Consider the following 19,022-nt stretch of genomic DNA (forward strand, 5'->3'; position numbering starts at 1 on the left):
ACATTCTCCATCCACTGGCTTTTCCTTAAAGGAAGGCAAAGCTCAAGGGTTCAGTCCATTGACCCCTCAAGGACTCTCAGATGGCACCAGAATCACCAATCACCAGACAGTCCGACTGGGCCAGTACAAGCTCATATAGGTGGAACTTAGGCAGAAGTTGCAATTGGTGAACCCACATTTTCCTCTGGGTTGGGTTTAGGATTGTAAGCAAAATGGAAGTTAACTTGTTGAATGCCTTTTTTTAAAAGGCATCCAACTGTAGAAATTTAATTCCATTGAAGGAAAATCTTTTACCTAAATTTTTAGTTTGCCAATATTGAGTTTCTTAAACAGTCATTTTATTTTGTAACTGTTTAGTCAAAACTGGGTGTCCACATTTCCTTCTATGTAGGTAATGTCCCTTATATCTTTACAATCCAGAATTTCTTTAGGTCTTAAAGGCTATCTGCATAATATCACCCAAAAAATTTAAATATAGTTGTATCTTACTCACTGAAATGTTTTGGTTGATTCCCTGACAGCTTAATTAAACCTTTAGAAATCAGTGAATTAATGAAAAGTTCCCATAAATGTGCTCAGAATCTGATCCAAATTCGTATCTTACTGTGAAGATGAGCTTTTTCAATCCAATATACTAATTATATGGGTGAAATATGAAATATACCCTCCTCATAATGGAACAGTTTTTTTACCAGCTTGGAAGATTAAAAAAAAAACCAAAACCCTGAACATCAGAATTTAAGTGTTACTTTTCTCTAAGCCTTCTCTCTGATTGGCTCACGGGCCTCCTTGTCCAACACAGACATCCTCACCACCTGGGCGTTCAAAAAAAAAGGGGCAGAGAAAGAATGTGTATCTCACCCCAGAACATTTTCAGTTTTTCTTATATCACAAGACGCTAACCTGTCATCACCATAAAATTGAAAGTTGTTTAGTTTTACCTTTTTTAAAAAATTGTGATCCCATCTACCTAGGTATCAAAGTATTCCTTTTAAACTGCATATCGAATAGGCACAAAATGAATGGTTGTATTTGCCATCTCCACAATAGATCTAAAAAAGGGCTCGGATGTAAGAATTTGTCTCTTCAGAGAACATAATGGTGGGAATTTACTGACAAATTATTGTATTTCCACCAATTTTACTAAACAGAGATCTTTCACAGTGCAGGTAATCCCTACTTGAGATGCACATTTTTGTTAGCCCCTGAGTATTCAAAAGAGATCACACTCCTACTTGCTTTGAAAGTTCTCATAATAACCAGTTTACATACAACTTAAAAATAGTACCTTGCCATTCCTCATTAGAGAAATGTAAATCAAAACCACATTGAAGTACTGTTTTACACCCACAAGAATGGCTTTTTGAAAAAAGTGTGGTGAAGATGTGGGGAATTTGGAACCCTCATACATTGTTGGCAGGAATGTAAATGGTGCAGCTGCTGGGGAAGACAGTTTGGCAGTTTCTTAGCTATATGCCCTGGCAATTCCAATCCTAGGTATATAACCACAAGAATTGAAAACAGGAATGTTAAGAGATACTCCTGGGAAGCAGACTTGGCCCAGTGGATAGGGCATCCGCCTACCACATGGGAGGTCCGCAGTTCAAACCCCAGGCCTCCTTGACCCGTGATGAGCTGGCCCATGTGCAGCACTGAGGCACTCAAGAAGTGTGGTACCACGCAGGGGTGTCCCCTGTGCAGGATAGCCCCATGCACAAGGAGTGTGCCCCGTAAGGAGAGCCACCCATCGCGAAGGAAAGTACAGCCTGCCCAGGAATGGTGCTGTACACACGGAGAGCTGACACAACAAGATGACGCAACAAAAAGAAACCCATTCCTGGTGCCACTAATAAGGATAGAAGCAGTCACAGAAGAACACACAGTGAACGGACACAGAGAGCGGACAACTGGGGGAGGGGAAAGAAATAAAAATAAAATCTTTAAAAAAAAGAGAGATACTCATATACCAGTGTTCATAGTACATTATTCACAATAGCCAAAAGGTGGAAACAACCCAAGTGTCCATCAACAGGTGAATGGATAAACAAAATGTGGTATATACACATAGTGGAATACTACTCAGCCATAAAAAATAATGAACTTCTGATTCATGTGCCAAACATGGGTGGTCACCATGTTGAGTGAAATAAGCCAGGCACAAGTAACAATATTGTATGATTCCACTAAAATGAAATACCTAGACTACGAAGATTCATAGAGATAAAAAATATATTAGCAATTACTAAGGGACAAGGGGAGGTGGAAAATGGAGTTATTGCTTAATGGGTACACAGTTTCTGTTTGGGATGCTGAAAAAGTTTTGTAATAGATGATCATAGAGGGTAGCACAACATTGTAAGTGTAATTAATGCTGCAGAATTGTATACTTAAACATGGTTAAAACAGCAAATTTTAATTTATGTTACCACAATAAAAAAATAAAATAAAAAACCTGCCCTGCAACTTAATAGTTTATGTCCTTTGACACAAACCATTTAACCTATCTAAGCTTATCAGTTAAGAGAGATTTAGGGGAAGTGGACTTGGCCCAGTGGATAGGGCATCCGCCTACCACGTGGAAGGTCCGCAGTTCAAACCCCAGGCCTCCTTGACCCGTGTAGAGGTGGCCCATTTGCAGTGCTGATGCGCACAAGGAGTGCCCTGCCACACGGGTATCCCCCACATAGGGGAGCCCCACACGCAAGGAGTGTGCCCCGTAAGGAGAGCCGCCCAGCGTGAAAGGAAGTGCAGCCTGCCCAGGAATGGTGCTGCACACACGGAGAGCTGAAATAGCAAGATGGCACAACAAAAAGAAACACAGATTCCGGGTGCCACTGATGAGGATAGAAGCAGTCACAGAAGAACACACAGCCATGGACACAGAGAGCAGACAACTTGGGTGGGGGGGGAATAAATTTAAAAAAAAAAATCTTATTAAAAAAAAAGATTTAGCAGACTGTTAACCTCATAGGATTTCCAGGCTAAACTCTGATACTCTATAGGAAGATGATTATGATCTGCATTGCTTTCCTCAAATAGTTGTTATAATTTTGAAGCCCCAGGTCATGAAACTCTTGAAGGGACAGAACCAGGACTGGAAAGCCTAGGTTCTTCCCTCAGAGTTCTATGCCTTTAGTTATGCCATGGCCTTGCTTGGATCCCCAGGGTTTCCTGTGGGGCCAGGATTGGTCTAAAGTGCTCACAGCCCCCTGGCGCTCTGCTCTGGCTGTAATCTGCCTCTTCCATCTCCCCCAGTGTACAAAAACGATGTTTTTGATCAGAGCAAAGCGAGGGAGCACTAACTTAGGAAGCCTGGCCCTCTGTCTCCGCCAGCCCCACTCCTGCTTGCCAGACACTTGTTGGCATTCACACTCAAAGGGTTGGAGGCAGAGAGCTGTAGCCCAGAAGCTACTGGCCAGAAGCCCTTAGGGGTCATGAGGGCCTGCTCATGGCCACAGAAATGACTTTGCAGCTAGTTCTGGAGCAGACGTATGGTGCTCTGAAGATGCTGTCTGGATTGTGGACATAGGGCCCAAGTCTCTTTGAGTTTCCCTAGGAAGCATGGGTATGTTCTGTTTTGATTGTTGTTACAGTCAAAGGCTGATGACATAGTTTACAGGAAAAAGAGCTAGCCAAGAGATTTTCTTCCCAAGTTGGAGAATATCATAAAATCACTGAGAAGACTGGGCAGGGAGCAGAAGCCTGGAAGCCCTTGAGTACTCCGCAGTGACAGTGCTCTGATGTTACAAACTCGGTGTTTGGCAGCATGTAATAAGGGTGAGAATAGGTCACCTTTTCACGGAGGATACAGCAGACCTTCCTGCCAGAGAACAGAAAGGCAGGTCCCCTAAACTTTCAGTCCATGGAGTGATGATGGCTTGTCTTGAAGACCAGACAATTGTCACTTGAAGAGACATCAAAATCTCTCCAGTCCCAAATGAATGGGACCATAAACATCTTAGCTTCATCTCAGAAGCATGTAGGACATCAGGCGGGAATAGTTTAGGGTTTTGATGAAAAGTTCAGCTTCAGGGAAGGCCAAAGTTCCTTGTCCAAAAAAATGTTGAATGGAAGAATAGTCAAAGGAAAAACAATGCTTGAAAACTTCACTCAAAGGGAACAGGTTGTAAATGCCAAAGAGGCAGTCAAAATTTCTGAATGTGGTGATACATGGGGAAAATATAATGTAATTTATACCCTATAGTTAACCACAGCGTAATGTTTTTGTAGCAAAGTTGGTACTATATTAGTGCTAAAGGTCAATTAAAAGAAAATTGACTTTGGTTTTGTGAGATGTGAGTATGATTAAGCATTTTTTCTTCATTTTTTTTTCATTAATATGGAGACCTTGACTATGCATTGAACTAATCTGTGTTTATCTGTGTATCTTTCTGAACACTAGAGGAGCATTTGTGTTAATAGATGGAATTAGAGGAGATGAAAGTACCTGGACAGAATTTTTCAGGAGTAATGATTCCATAACTTGTTGAGCTGCCTTGTTCTTTTATTTTTTTTGAATGTGAAATAAATTTTTTTTTAAGTCTCTGACTGAAACTGTGCTAAAGAGATTACATTCACCCCCTCTCTTTGGAAAAGATTACAGAAATGACAGCAACAAGGAATTGCCGAAAGGAGAGAATCAGGAAATGGAAACTAAGATTATTAGAAGTCAATTTGAAGAAATTCATCGATGCTGTTAAATATTTCCTTAAAATTTTTTTGAAAACAAGGAATATTTTTCATGTTATGTAAAGAAACTCAAGTGAACGAGGAATTTCTGTATTATAGTTCACACACAGTCTCCACCCAGAGCAAACATCCTTACAGTGTGAAAATGCACAATCTGAGAAGTTGAAAAGCTTTGCTGCAACTCCAAATACGATGAAAACCATAAAGTACATGAAATACAACCTTGCAAAAAAGTGCAAGGAAGTGGAGAATTTACCACTTAAGAATAGAGGAGACGTTTCCCAGTGTGTGACTACATCAGCCTTACACATCAAAGCCTTAACTCCTCCGGGCAGAGGGCTGAAGAGTCAGGTCAACATTTGAGAAGCACCGTTTTCTTCCTTCAATGTGGATTAGCTCCTATGAGCTGAAGAAAGTTGGTTGGCAGCCAAAAGAAAGCTCAGTAATCTAAGAAAAGAAAAACGGTCACAACAGCTGAATTAGAGAGTTTGAAATCCAGCATTTTCCACGTGCGCCCAGGACAGGGGCGGGAGCTTGAGGCTGAGCTGTGAGAGCACTGGGGTTCGGCGGAATGCCAGTCAAACCAACTTCTGAACAGCCGCGAGACCAGTGGCACGTCTGATGTGATTCCTCTCTGAAGTAATTTTCATTGAGATCTTTTTAGTTTAGGTGGTTAACTGATGAGGCATTTGCTCTTATTAAAGTGTTGTTATTCTTGTAATTCCTGACAGTGTTAACAGAATATAAGTGGTTTAGATACAGTTTTTAAGAATATATCATTTCCATTTTATTGGGCCCTCTAGAATTAGATCATATGTGTATTGTCTTTTAGTTTAGTTGATCAGTCCACTATTACTTAAACCATTACTAAAGTTTGACATGACTAGGTGGAGACATTTGAAACATTAAATACCACTTCTGTGCGCTATGAGGTATAATAAGAAATCTGCAAAAGTAACCTCATGCTGACCTCAATAAATGTTGATTGGTTTTAAAAATAATACAGACAAAAAAAAAATCACCAGCCACCACACTCCCACCTGAATTTATTAGTGTTTTTTTTTTTCATTAGTTTAACCCTAAATTCATAGATTTGGGACAGTAGACATGTAGCAAGCATCTGTTTGTTTTGTTTCTTCTTTTAAACTTCTGTTTTTTGTTTAAAATATCCTTTGCTGTTTAAATGTTTCTAAATTTTATGCAGGTACAGCATCTTTGTATGAAAAAAAAAAAATACTTGGGCCACACAGCTATACACTCAACAGTTAACATTTTGAAATAATCTCATTTAGCTCCCTAGGAAGAGAATGACTGTTCTAGCATGCTTTATTGGGATGCTTCTGTTTCCCAGACTGGTTTCCAGCTGCAGTGAAATGCTTCTCCCATCTTCTTGTGTGGCTCTGCAGCATTCCACAGACTGGAATGCTGTGGAAATGAGCAAAAAGAAAGGGGGTGGTGGTAAGTTGATATATAGAAATGCTCTGGAACTGAGAGTGTCTACAACTGCAGGCCGGAGAATCGCATCCATCAGCCACATGGGATCTAAGCCCCCTCTCGATTTAGAGGTGGAGTGGACATCACCATCCCATGGGTCCACAAGACATAGGAATATAATGAGTGGACTTGTTAGTATTCTACTATAGAACTGTTGTGACTCTAACAATGGAAGGAATTGTATCATTGATATGCAGACATGGCCACAGGAGGGAGTTGCTGAGGGCAGGGAGAGGGAGGAAGACGTGTGATGGGGGTATTTTGGGGGCTTGGAGTTGTCTCGAATGATTTTGCAGGGGCAGATGCAGGACATTGTTTATCCTGGCATAACCGACTGGATGGACTGGGGGAGTGTGTGAACCATAATGTAAACTATGGTCCTTGTGGTGTGGCAGTGCTCCAGGGTTTATTCACCAAATGCAATGATGCTTTATTTATGAAAGGGGTTGTTGATGTGGGAGGAGCGGGGGTGGGGAGTGGGGTATATGAGAACCTTTTACGGTTTGTTGTTTTTTTAAATTAAGTGTTGCGTCATCTTGTTGTGTCAGCTCTCTGTATGTGTGGCGCCGCTCCTGGGAGGGCTGCGCTTTTTTCACGCAGTTGGCTCTTCTTGTGGGGTGCACTCCTTGCGTGTGGGGCTCCCCTACGTGGGGCTGCTCCTGCGTGGCACAGCACTCCTTATACAAGGCAGCACTGCACATGGGCCAGCTTACCACACGGGTCAGGAGGCCCTGGGTATCAAACCCCGGACCCTCCATATGGTAGGCAGACACTCCATCAGTTGAGCCACATCCGCTTCGCTAACGTTTTGTGTGATCTATTTATCTTTTTTAAAAAAAGACAAAAAATAATAAAATAAAAAAGAAATGCTCTCAGTGTGCTTATAGAGATAAAGTTATTACAGGCTTTCGAACATTTAGATAAGGGCTCCTGAAGGCTGTACCTACTTTGCCTATAAGGGCTTTCAGCTACCTGGTAGCCCTACTAGTTCTTCCCCCTTGCTGGGAGTCTTGTTATATAGTTTTCCTTCTGAAGTAAAGAAGGTGAAAGAGGACACAGTATGGTCCCTCTTTTCTTCTAAGGTATTTTAAAGAATAACCCTGCATCCTTCCAGTCACTTCTTACTATTTTAAAAACCACATGGTGGGGAATGGCTCAAGCGACTGAGCTCCCACCTACCACATGGGAGGTCCCAGGTTCAGTTCCCAGTGCCTCCTAAAGAAGAGGAGTAAGACAGCGAGCTGACGCAACAGGCAGGCGCAGCAAGATGACACCACAAGAGACATGAGGAAAAAGATAATGAGAGACACAACAAAGCAGGGAGCAGAGGTGGCTAAAGTGATTAGGCATCTCCCTCCCACAATGAAGTTCCTGGGTTTGGTTCCCAGTGCCTCCTAAAAAGAAGACCAGCCCATAACAGACACAAAAAATGTAAACTATGGGGGTGGAGAAAAATAAATAAATCTTAAAAAACACCACCACCACCACCACAGTGGAGGACTTGATAATGTCCTTAGCCCAGATATGGCCAGACAAGAGCCCTCATAGAATGGAATTAATTTGAGGCAGGAAGTGCAAGCTCACTCGACAGGGGAGAACCCAGGCCCCAAGGGGAAGCCAGAGGCCATACAGGTGGGAATGGGGCAGGGCCACAGCAAAGCAGCTCCAAAAAGGCCTCAAGGTCAGCACAGGCGGAACGTGCAGCTTTAAGTAGCTCGTCCATTGTCGGAAGGTGCCTTGGTGGTTTGGCCCATTCATATTACTCTTCTGGAGAAATCCTGGCCCATGAAACCAGAGAAAGAACTGGCTGCTGTTTTACAGAAAGGGTGGTTAGAAGAAATGGAAGGGAAATATTAACAAACCCTGACTCTCTTTGAATGTAAGACATATATCCAAGAAAGCAACTTAAACTACCTCAGAGAGACCCAAAACCAAATTTTACTCAAAAGAAGGGTGGGGTGTGAAAATGAGAGGTTTTCTTTTTTCCTTTAATTCCATTATTTTTAAAAAGTTAAGCACCAACTACGAGCAAAGCACAGCAGTCAGTAATAAAGTTTTACTCATATGTCACTATCCCTAAATTACGCTAGTGGAACTTTGTAGAAAGAGGTATTCTGAATCCATTAAGTTTATCTGCCTAAGTCAAAAGAAGATCTGAAGCAGTTCACATATATATTTTTAAAATAGCATATCACATGGAAGTGAGGAAATCAGGGGGAGAAAAAATGAGGGAAAGGATGAAGTCAAAGGTAGGGTTAGTAGCCTCACACATGCCATAAGGTCTCCTTGACTTGATTAGAACTTAGGGAAAGAAATTACCTCTGAGCCTCCTAGTAACCAACACAGAGAGGAAAGTAATCAATGCTCAATTTGCAGTGTCCTTAAGATGAAAACAACCAGTTGCTTAGGAGGACAGATACTTATGCCTAAGAGATATTTCTCCATTGCAACTCCTAAGAGGAAATTAAATGATGCAGCACACTGACCTTCACAACATCACGCAGCAAATACAGTAACAGCGCAGGAGGCCTGCTTCCAACCATCCCTGATGGCCTAGGGCCAAGATGCACTTCAGCCGGTCATCCTAGAGGGAGCAAGGCGGACTATGCATGCAAACAACTCTTGGAGGATCTGGCTTCTTCCTGAGAGAAAACGTCGAGTGTCTAGAGGAATGTCAGGAAGGCCACTTGCAACAAAAGTTTAGATAAATACTAACTCGGAGAGAGTGTGACCTGGTACCCATTGAAAAGTCCTGGAGAGTAAGTACTGATAGCCTCTTGAAATCAGAACCACCCACCCAGGTTTGTTTGTTTGGGTTTTTCCTGAAATCCAGTTGATCAGCCTTAAAATGTGTCAGAGGTAACTTAAGTGAGTCTCCCTGGCAACCTAAGGCATTCTTGTGAGCTTAAGCTCTTGAGAGGGAATAATGATCCAGTTTATAGAACATAAAGGGACCTTTAAGGTTTTCCAGTCCCAAGCCCAGCTGAGCTCCCACCACAGCCAGCATCATCTGCCAGCCATGTGTGTGAAGGAGCCAGCGCCCTGTGCCTTCAGATGACTCCAGTCATCCACCAACCACAGGAGAGACCAGCAAGCACTGCCCAGCTAAGCCGTGGCCCGTGAGAAACAGACCAAGAGATAACTGGAACAAATAAAGATTGTGGTGAAGAGAGACTTTAGTTTGTTAGGTTGTATAGGCATCATGAAAAGAGAACGTGATTTCAGTAAGACTTCTGCTGGAACTGCTGTAAAATAATTTGGCCATAACACTTCGTTGAGTTTCAGTTTCTTCATCTGTTAAATGAGAGAGTCAGCCTAGGTGATTGCTGAGATCCTTTCCGGTTTTAGAAATTCTGATTCCCAATAAACAACACAGTTGAGAAACATGGACCCTAAAGGATAGTTCCCTGGTCTGGTCATATCTGTCCTATTTTATAAGCAGTGGGGAGGAAAAAAAACCCCAACTTTTTGTTTTAAAGACTGCTTTCTACAGGTAGGAGATGCTCAGAAGTATAGTTTGAATTGAAATGTCACTTTCACGGGAATGTTGTTTTAACTTACTTTTCTCACTTATTTGATCTGAGATCACTTCCCATACAAATAAAATAAGGAAGACTAGTGAATGCAGACTGGTCCAAAGTGAATCTTCAGAATGAATTAAAGAACTCCAGTTGGTTCCTTCACTTTGCTATATAGACTCGTACCTAGTACCAAAAGTTTTCCAGCCACTGGTCATCTCTGACCTGCCCCCAAGTCTCTCCCTCCCAGGGCAGCTGAGCAGATGGAAACCACAGGCAAGTCACACCCTCGTAAAACTCATCTTTCATAGAATAGTCTTTCAGTGAAAAGGGCACGGCCTCGCCCATCTATACTGCTTTTGTGGCAATTTTCTCTTCATCACTGAAAAGAAACAAAAGATCAGATATTCACCATAATACACCCTGTAGTGGACGAGAGCCACTCTTTTCAACGCAGAGACTGGAAAAAGAGGCAATTCTTCCAGCCTTCCTGGAAGTCCCATAACTGCAAAGAGAATGACAAGGACCAGGAGAAACACAGGCCAGTGAAAGGGCTGATCTGGTGTTTCTCACTGGGCAAACGATCACTAGGCACTGTTGAAATAACAAGCACATGTTAAGGTAAGCAGGAAGGCAATGTTGGCTAAAGGAAGCACATTCAAAGTTGCCAGTATCTATAAAAACTTCCTCTTCTTCCTGCCCTGCTCTCTCTCCAAACTTCCTGCTCCTGAAAATGCCTGCCTTGTACTGAGAGCTAGGAAACCTGGGCTTTTTCCAAAGAGAAGTTTATGGGAAATGCTTTCTTTGGCTAGATTTCTTCATCGGTTGTGATTTTAAAAACAGCTCACAGATAATTTAAAACACATATTTTACTGGACATGCTGTTCACTTTCAACACACTGAATACCTTTTTCTGTATTCACAACCATTCTGAATATCCAGGGAGACGGCCCAGGCATTGCCTCATTCATCAGGATAATGGTTCTCAATTGCTTGGTAGACCCAACAGCACATTCTGCTTTAGCCAGCTCCAGTGAAGGCAAGCCAGCGGCAAAGATGGTGAGCCAGCAGTGGTTTATTCTCTGACGCCTTCCATATGCATGCAGCAATCCATCTCTTAGCACACTGGTTTAGGACACATCTTTGAATTCTGGCAAGTTACTGGGTTATTTATTGATTCTGAGTTTCCTTATCTGGAATGCAGAGGCAATATTAGTAGTCCTGTAGTCTGCCCACGGCCTGGCAGATAATAGGTCTCAATAAATAATTGCTGGGAAGTGGACTTGGCCCAGTGGTTAGGGCATCCGTCTACCACATGGGAGGTCCATGGTTCAAACCCCGGGCGTCCTTGACCCGTGTGGAGCTGGCCCACGCGCAGTGCTGGTGCGCGCAAGGAGTGCCGTGCCACACAGGGGTGTCCCCCGCATAGAGGAGCCCCACAACAAGGAGTGTGCCCCGTAAGGAGGGCCGCCCAGGGTGAAAGAAAGTACAGCCTGCCCAGGAATGGCACCGCACACACGAAGAACTGACACAACAAGATGACGCAACAAAAAGAAACACAGATTCCCGTGCCACAGACAACAACAGAAGTGGACAGAGAAGAAGATGCAGCAAATAGACACAGAGAACAACAACCGGGGTGGGTGGCAGGAAGGGGAGAGAAATAAATAAATAAATATTTAAAAAAAAGAAAAGCTACATATGCGAGCATTCAGCACAGTGTATATATACACATGTGTGTGTATCAGTGAAATTATTTGGCTAATGTCTCGTTGTTTTGCTACTAAACTCCATGACAGTATAGACTACGTCTGTCTGGGTCACCATCCTGACCCTAGTACCTAGGACTCAATTGATAGATAGAAGGTGCACAATATACCTACTGACGAATGAAATGAGACTATACATAAGGTTGGTATGCGGGTTTAATAAATAACACATTAGAGAGCTTAGCACTGTGCTGGGCACAAGGTTAGTGCTTAGTATGTTGTTTGCTGCTGTTAATAGCAGTAATATTGGTAGCATTGGTATCAGTATTGGTATTTTTTCTTTCAACCTGTGCCTGAACTAGAGTGTGGTGTGAAAGGAGACACTCTCTCCGCCCTCTAGAGGCCATCATCCAGAGACAATTCCTCTACCACTTATCCTTTTGAGGTCCCCCACCTCCACCATCACCATTTCTACTTCTAAAAAATTCCTGCCTCCCTGCGGGGCCCCGACACACACAATTCAACCACCCACCACACATTCAACTCCTCTGGCTTATGTTCAGGCCCCAGCAGGGTAAAAAGGTTCACAGTCCAGTGGTAAGTGATAAACTTTCTGCTCAATCTAATCCCTGAAATCTTTGGATCTGCACATTCTGAATTATCTCATGACAGAAAGGGGACTAGAGCCCATCAGTCAGTCACCTGCCATTGTCTTAGGAAAGAAGAGAGAAGTGCCTTGCCCGAGTCACACAGCATGCATCACCACAGGTTTCTCTTGAAGGAGTTAGGTCTCTCTTCTCTTAACACATTTTATTGTGATAACTGGAGTTTGAAAGTTCTTTTCTCCACTAGGATATGATTTCAGGAATGGAACCATTTTGTTTACAAATTAAATATCCCCAGGATCTAGCAGTTTCAACCAGATAACAGACACTCAATGCATGCTTACTGAATAAAAGAAGGAAAGGGTGTAGTGAAGGAGTTTATTAACAAAGGTATTTCCTACATGTCCATTTTGTCCTCCATTAACACAAGTAACCAAAATCGATGCTTATATTAGAGAATATTACAGTTGAGATAGACAAAAGAACAAAAGAGATGGGAACACAGAATTGGGAGAAAACAATGAAGTGTGACCTGATTCTCCTGTGTATAGAAGTTCAATATTGTGATTCAAAAAGCTGCCTCTTTATCAAATGATGTGTTTTCAAGCTGTGGGGTCTGGACTCTATTGGTAAATATTATATTCTGATTATATGATTGTATTTAACTATTCTGATATAAATCTCAAAACCAAAATTGAAAGGCCATGAACAAGAAAAGAAAATGTTGAGTTAAGGAAAGATGTCACAATCCTCTACCAATAATTGTTAAAGTGTTATCCCTTTAGGGATCCCCAAGGCCTTTGTAGGGAGTCCATAAAGTCAAAATTATTTTCATTATGATCCTAAGACAGTATTTGCCTTTTTCACTCTCATTCTTTCACAAATGTTAGCAGAGCTTCTCAGAGGTTATATGATGTGTGATATTGTAACAGACAAGTGCAAAATCAGATATAACATATAACAACTCAACTATCTTCTGATAAGCCAGGCATTAAGAAGATTTATAAAAATGTAAAATAATAACACTTTTCTCACCTACATTTTGTATTGAAAAATGTTTTTTCAATTAAAAAAGTTATGTTCACATGCAATGGGTTTATTATTGTTATTTTTAAATTCTCAGTTTTAATTTCTACTCTGATAAATATCAATAACTATAGCCCATATGAACTTTGGAGCCCTCAGTATTTTTTAAGACCAACAAGTGTGAAAACTGCTGTTCTAAACCCATAGTTTTTAACTAGGACTTTCTATTCAAATCAGCAAAATGAGGCTCCCTGGAGTCAGGACCTGGCTTTTCTATAGGATAATTCATAAAGAGGGCAATAAAGCACTCTAAGCCCCAGTTTTCCAATTTCCTTGGATGGTCACAGCAAAAAGAGAGAGGTGGCAATGGAAAGTATTTTAAACTAATTAATAGCAAGCCATCCATGTGAAACTAGATATAAAAAATGAAAAGATATGAGTCAAGGCTCAAAGATTTTTGATTCAAAGATAGGCTGAGGAACTGGCAGAATAGTAGTGCCTCTGATAGTTGAGAACAGCCAGGTTGGGACCAGGGGAGAAGCTGATGCATCCAGTGTTGGATGCCAAGTCCTGAAAATGGAGATGGCCTGTTGACATTTGGAGTGACTACAGCAGAGGTGAGCAGCCAGAGCCAGAGGTACGGCTTTGAGGACTAACCCTCTGCAGTGGCAGGTGGCTTCCGGAATGTGAATAAACCCACCAAATAAGTGAATGTGGAAAGTGAAGCTGTTCAAGGACACAATCAGGTAGGGGATGGACTGTACAATTTGGAGTAGGAATTCAAGAAGACCGTGGAGATGTTGGAAAATGCACACTTGGAGAGTCAGGAAGAGAATCAGATAGTGCAGGACCCTGGAAAGGTTCTTGGCACAACACTGCCAATGGATGGGTGGGAAGATGGAAGGAAGGACAAAAAAGAGAAAGAAGAATACCAAAGGGTAGTTTCAAGGAGGAGTGACTGGTCAACAATGTCAAAGTCATAGAAAAGAAAGGAAGGAAAGAAAAAGATTGAGAGAAAAAAAGTAGAAGAAAAATCCAGCAAAAATTTTTGTTCTTTAAGCCAGTGTAGAGCTTTCATGGGTGAGGTACAAATAGTAAAAATCCAAGTATTGGAATTTTGTGTTTTAAAAAAAAGGAATTGCTATGACAACCACAAATCAGCCTCCACAAAAAATATAAATAGGAATCAGAAAGAGAAAATTATAGCGAAATGTGACTTCTTCCGATTTGGAAGCAATTTCAACTACTGTTCTTTAATGCTTTGCTCATTTGGCTCTGAAATAAGAACATGAAAAATATTCCTCCACTTCAGTAGTTTATTTGTATTACAAATTAAAAATGAGTAGACCACTAATTTATTGAAATGAAGCTGGAAACCAAGGACTATCAAATGAATTACTCCATTAAGATGCCCCTGTCCCCTTTACTATTAATTTCTACTATTTAAGGCACCACACAAAAATTAAAGTGTATAAATGCATTAAATGTACTACATTGAAAGCTAAGTAGCAAAAACCAGGTAACAAGAAATGTGGCGTCAATACATCTTTAGCTGCCACATTGTACTGCTTCAAACCAGTTGTAAAGGACCAAAATTTCCTACTTCTTCTCCAGCATTTTCCTTTAACAAAGACAATTCCTAACTCCTACTGAAAGGTTTGTTATTTATTTGGCTGGTGAGGGAAGGTAGACTAGGGCAGAATCAGATATCCCAGCTTCTCTTTGGAGTAACCTGGGAACGCTGGGGAATCCTCTCTCCCGAAGACAGAATAATCAGGCCTGAATGTGCAAGGCCGCTAGGGATTCAAGGTCAGGGTATCCAATGATTTGATACTGGATGGAGTGTTTGAGATCTAAATCAGTTCTAACTACAGGCATTCTCCAAAGTACTGAGTCTCCTCCCATGTTACCCAAGTTCAACCCTACTCAAATGGAAGAAAAGTGATTCACTGATTCAGTGTGCCTGAAGGTCTCAATAAATTGAAATTATACAAAACACTTTCTCTGATCATAACAGAATGAAGCTGGAAATCAATAATGAACAGAAAAAGGGAAAACTCACAAATATATGGAGATTAAACAACACACTCTTAAATAATCAGTGGGTCAAAGAAGAAACTGCAAGAGAATTCAGTAAATATCTTGAGACAAATAAAAATGAGAACATAACATATCAAAACCTATAGGATAATGCAAAGGCAGTGCTGAGAGGAGAATTTATAGACCTCAATGCTTACATTAAAAAAGAAGAAAAAGCTAAAATTGAAGACCTAACTGCATACCTGGAGGAACTAGAAAAAGAATAGTAAACTAATTCCAAATGAAGCTGAAGGAAAGAAATAGTAAAGAGCAGAGCAGAAATAAATGAAATTTAGAACAACAGCAAAACAAAAACAAAAATAATAGAGGGAATCAACAAAACCAAAAGTTGGTTCTTTGAGAAGGTCAAAAATATTGACAAACACTTGGTTAGACTGACAAAGAAGAAAAGAGAGAAGAGGCAAATAAATAAAATCAGAAATGAGAGGGGGACATTATCACTGACCCTGCAGAAATGAGAGATCACAAAAGGATACTATGAACAATTGTACACCAAAATATTAGACAATGTAATCAAGATGGACAAATTATTAGAAACACGTGAGCAAACTACAATGACCCTAGAAGTAATTGAAGACCTTAACAAACCAATCACAAGAGATTGAAACAGCCATCAAAAACTTCCCAAAGATGACAAGTTCAGTACCAGATGGCTTCATAGGTGATTTCTAGCAATCATTCAAGGACAATCTAATGCCAGTCTTGCTCAAGCTCTTCCAAAAAATTGAACAGGAAAGAATGCTACTAAGCTCATTCTTTGAGGCCAATATTACCCTAATACAAAAATCAGATAAGATATTATGAAAAGAGAAAATTACAGACCAAAATCTCTGATGAATATAGATGCAAAAATCATCAACAAAATACTTGCAAACTACACCCAAAAGCACATTAAAAGAATTATACACCACAGTCAAAAAGGTTTTATCCCAGGAAATGCAAGGGTGGTTCACTACAAGAAAATCAATTAGTGTAATAAACCACATTAACAAACTGAAGAAGAAAAATCACATGATCCTCTTGATTGATGCAGAAAAGGCATTTTGCAAAATATAGCATTCTTTCTTAATAAAAACACTCCAAAAATAGAAATAGAAGGAAGCCTTCTCAACATGGCAAAGTGCATATATGAAAAACCTACAACTAGCATTGTACTCAACTGTGAAAGACTGAAAACTTTCCTGCTAAGATCAGGAACAAGACAAAGATGCCCACTGTCACCACTGTTATTCAATATTGGCTAGAAGTTCTAGCTAGAACAATTGGGCTAGACAAAGAAATAAAAAGTACCCAAATAGGAAAGGAAGAAGTAATACTTTGACTATTCACTGATGATATGATCTTATATCTAGGAAATCCTGAAAAATCCACAACAAAGCTACTTAGAACTAATAGATGAGTTCTGTTTCTATACAATATTAAGAAGTCTGAGGAGGAAATTAGGGGGAAAATCCATTTATAAAGCAACTAAAAGAGTCAAATATTTAGGACTAAACTTAATCAAGGACATAAAGGACCTGTATTCAGAAAACTAGAAAACAGTCCTAAAAGAAATCAAAGCAGACTTAAGTAAGTGGAAGAACATTCTGTGTTCATAGACTGGAAGACTGAATATTGTTAAAAAGTCAATTCTACCTGTAGCAGTTTGATATAATTGATGAATTCCAAAAAGAAATACTGCATTACGCCTGTAATCTGATCTGTACCTGGGCATGATGGAGTTATGATTAGGGTGTTGAGTCCCCACCCACCAAGAGGTAGGGACTCACAGATAAAAGGCATGACAAAGAACAGAGTCCAGGATTTCTGATGTTGGAGTTTTGATGTTGGAGTTTGATGCTGAAGCCTTAAGCTGGATCCCCAGGAAGTCAGCATGCAGAAGGAAAGAGAAGTCAGCCCCAGGAAGAAAAGAACCTTGAACCCAGAGAAAAGCAAACCCCAGGAATGTAGGAACCCAGGAAGCCTGAACCCTCACAGACGTTGGCAGCCATCTTGCTCCAAATAGACTTTGGTGAGGGAAGTAACTTATACTTTATGGTCTGGTATCTGTAAGCTCCTACCCCAAACAAATAGCCTTTATAAAAACCGACCAATTTCTGGTATTCTGCATCAGCACCTTTTTGGCTAACACACTACCCAAACTGATTTACAGATTCAACACAATCCCAATAAAAATCCCAACAGTCTTTTTTTGCAGAAATGGAAAAGCCAATTAGCAAATTTATTTGGAAGGGCAAAGGGTCCTGAATAGCCAAAACTGTCTTAAAAAAGGGTGAAGTTGGAGGACCTTCACTTCCTAACTTAAACCATAATTCTTAGCTACAGTGGTAAAAACAGCATAGTTCTGGCATAAAGACAGACAGATTGACCAACGGAGCTGAACTGAGAACTCAGAAATAGACCTTCACCTCTACAGTTAAGTGATTATTGACAAGGCAGTCAAGCCCTCCCAGCAGGGCCACAGTAGTCTATTCAAAAAATGGTGCTGGGAGAACTGAATTCCATATCTAAAAGAAAGAAAGAGGATCCCTGTCTCACACCTTATACAAAAATTAAATCAAAATGGATCAAGGGCCTAAATATAAAAGCAACAACAATAAAACTCCTAGAAGAAAACGTAGGAAAACATCTTCAAGATCTTGTGGTAGGTGGTAGTTTCTTAAACCTTACACACAAAGCATGAGCAACAAAAGAAAAAAAATAAATAAATGGGACCCCCTCAAAATAAAACACTTTCGCACCTCAAAGGACTTTGTCAGAAGGGTGAGAAGGCAGCTGATTTAATGGGAGAAAATATTTGGAAATCACATATTTGATAAGGGTTTAATAGACATGATATATAAAGAGGTACTATAACTCAACAATAAAAAGACAAACTGCCTGATTTAAAAAAGGGCAAAAGACTTGAATAGGCATTTGTACAAAGAAGAAATACAAATGGCAGGGGGGAAAAAAAAAACACATGAAAAAATGTTCAACATCACTAGCAATTAGGGAAATGCAAATCAAAACTATAGTGAGATATCATTTCACACCTATCAGAATGGTCACTCAATGGTATCTAAACTTCCTCTCAATCAGAAACAGAGTGGGCATCACCATCCCCAAATCCTCAAGATTGAGTAATGAACAATGGACTAAAGTAGACATTATTCTATTATAGACATTATTATTCTAGAAATGGAAGAAACTTGAACCATTGATACAAAGTCAGTGGCCACCAGAGGTTCTGGGGTAAGGGAGAGGAAAGAATAGGTGTAACATGGGGACATTTTGGGAACATTAAAATTGTCCTGCATGATATTGCAATTACAAATACAGGCCATTATACATTTTGTCAAAACCTATAAAATTGTGTGGGGCAAAGTGTAAACTATAATGTGAAGTAGCAATGTGTCAATATGTGTTCATCAATTGTAACAAATGTACCACACTAATGAAAAATGTTGTTAATGTGGGAAAGTGTGGGAGGGGAAGGGAGTGGGGTATATGGAAATCCTCTATATTTTTGATGTAACATTTATATAATTTAAAGTTTTTTTAGAAATTAAAAAAAAATTTTTTTAAAGAATGGCCACTATTAAAAAGTCAGAAAACTACAAGCATTGGAGAGGATATGGAGAAATATGAATACTTGTTCACTGTTGGTGGGACTGTAGAATGGTACAGTCACTGTGGCAGTTCCTAAGAAAGTTGAATATAGAGTTGCCACGGGACCTGGCAATACTACTGCAAGATATACACCCCAAAGAACTGACAGCAGTATGAACAGACATCTGCACACCAACATTCATAGCATAGATATTCACGATTGCCAAAATATGGAAACAATTCAGGTGTCCATCGATGGATGAATAGATAAACAAACTGTAGTATATACA

Source organism: Dasypus novemcinctus, chromosome 16 (genome assembly GCF_030445035.2).
Source record: "Dasypus novemcinctus isolate mDasNov1 chromosome 16, mDasNov1.1.hap2, whole genome shotgun sequence".
NCBI lineage: Eukaryota > Metazoa > Chordata > Mammalia > Cingulata > Dasypodidae > Dasypus > Dasypus novemcinctus.